At 40.5% G+C, this 2,098-nt stretch overlaps 1 non-coding gene across 1 annotated transcript; it reads left to right on the forward strand.

The window, feature by feature from the left end:
- The first annotated feature begins 1,107 nt into the window (after positions 1–1,107).
- LOC130978004 (small nucleolar RNA R71) lies at positions 1,108–1,215 on the forward strand. Its single transcript, XR_009085668.1, has one exon. It is a non-coding gene; the product is annotated as a small nucleolar RNA R71 (small nucleolar RNA).
- The last annotated feature ends 883 nt before the right edge of the window (positions 1,216–2,098 follow it).

Below are 2,098 nucleotides of genomic sequence, written 5' to 3' on the forward strand. Positions count from 1 at the left end.
TCTCTTTTGAGGTAATTTCTGCCTAGACAAGTCATCCAGTTCTTTGGTGAGCAAAGGAGGTTCATTCTCCCAAGTCTCATTTCCAAATAACTTGTCATTTAGCTTCATGATTGCTCCAAGGTATTTAGCAACTTGCTCTTCAGTGACATACTCATCCTCTTCAGAGGAAGAATACTCATCAGAGCTCATGAAAGGCAGAAGTAAGTCCAATGGAATCTCTATGGTCTCATTTTGAGCCTCAGATTCCCATGGTTCCTCATTGGGGAACTCAGTGGAGGTCAGTGCACGTCCATTGAGGTCTTCCTCAGTGGCGTTCACTGCCTCTCCTTCCTCTCCAAATTCGGCCATGTTGATGGCCTTGCACTCTCCTTTTGGATTTTCTTCTGTATTGCTTGGGAGAGCACTAGGAGGGAGTTTAGTAACTTTCTTGCTCAGCTGTCCCACTTGTGCCTCCAAATTCCTAATGGAGGACCTTGTTTCAGTCATGAAACTTTGAGTGGTTTTGATTAGATCAGAGACCATAGTTGCTAAGTCAGAGGGGTTCTGCTTAGAATTCTGTGTCTGTTGCTGAGAAGATGATGGAAAAGGCTTGCCATTGCTAAACCTATTTCTTCCACCATTATTGTTGTTGAAACCTTGTTGAGGTCTCTCTTGATTCTTCCATGAGAAATTTGGGTGATTTCTCCATGAAGAATTATAGGTGTTTCCATAGGATTCTCCTAAGTAATTCACCTCTTCCATTGAAGGGTTCTCAGGATCATAGGCTTCTTCCTCAGATGAAGCATCCTTAGTACTGTTTGGTGCATTTTGCATTCCAGACAGACTTTGAGAAATCAAATTGACTTGTTGAGTCAATATCTTGTTCTGAGCCAAAATGGCATTCAGAGTATCAATCTCAAGAACTCCTTTCTTCTGATTGGTCCCATTGTTCACAAGATTCCTTTCAGAAGTGTACATGAATTGGTTATTTGCAACCATTTCAATTAGCTCTTGAGCTTCTGTAGGCGTCTTCTTCAAATGAAGAGATCCTCCAGCAGAGCTATCCAAAGACATCTTGGATAGTTCAGAGAGACCATCATAGAAAATACCTATGATGCTCCATTCAGAAAGCATGTCAGAAGGACATTTTCTGATCAATTGTTTGTATCTTTCCCAAGCTTCATAGAGGGATTCTCGATCCTTCTGTCTGAAGGTTTGGACTTCCACTCTAAGCTTACTCAATTTTTGAGGTGGAAAGAACTTTGCCAAGAAGGCATTGACTAGCTTTTCCCATGAGTCCAGGCTTTCTTTAGGTTGTGAGTCCAACCATGTCCTAGCTCTGTCTCTTACAGCAAAAGGGAATAGCATAAGTCTGTAGACCTCAGGGTCTACCCCATTAGTCTTGACAGTGTCACAGATTTGCAAGAATTCAGCTAAAAACTGATGAGGATCTTCCAATGGAAGTCCATGGAACTTGCAATTCTGTTGCATTAGAGAAACTAATTGAGGCTTAAGCTCAAAGTTGTTTGCTCCAATGGCAGGGATAGAGATGCTTCTCCCATAGAAGTCGGGAGTAGGTGCAGTAAAGTCACCCAGCACCTTCCTTGCATTGTTGGCATTGTTGTTGTTTTCGGCTGCCATGTCTTCTTCTTTGAAGAATTCGGTCAGGTCCTCAACAGAGAGTTGTGCCTTAGCTTCTCTTAGCTTTCGCTTCAAGGTCCTTTCAGGTTCAGGGTCAGCTTCAACAAGAATGCCTTTGTCTCTGCTCCTGCTCATATGAAAGAGAAGAAAACAAGAAGATGTGGAATCCTCTATGTCACAGTATAGAGATTCCTTGAGGTGTCAAAGGAAAAGAAAAGTAGAAGACAGAAGTAGAAAATTCGAACTTATCAAAGAAGATGGAGTTCGAATTTTGCATTAAGGGATAGTGTTAGTCCATAAATAGAAGGATGTGAGAAGAAGGGAAGCAGTTTTCGAAAATTAAGTAAAAGATTTTGAAAACATTTTTGAAAAACACTAATTGATTTTCGAAAATAAGAGTGGGAAAGAAATCAAGTGATTTTTTGAAAAAGATTTTGAAATTAGATGTCAAAAAGATTTGATTGAAAACTATTTTGAA

The sequence above is a fragment of the Arachis stenosperma genome, chromosome 4 (assembly GCF_014773155.1).
Source record: "Arachis stenosperma cultivar V10309 chromosome 4, arast.V10309.gnm1.PFL2, whole genome shotgun sequence".
NCBI classification, from domain to species: domain Eukaryota; kingdom Viridiplantae; phylum Streptophyta; class Magnoliopsida; order Fabales; family Fabaceae; genus Arachis; species Arachis stenosperma.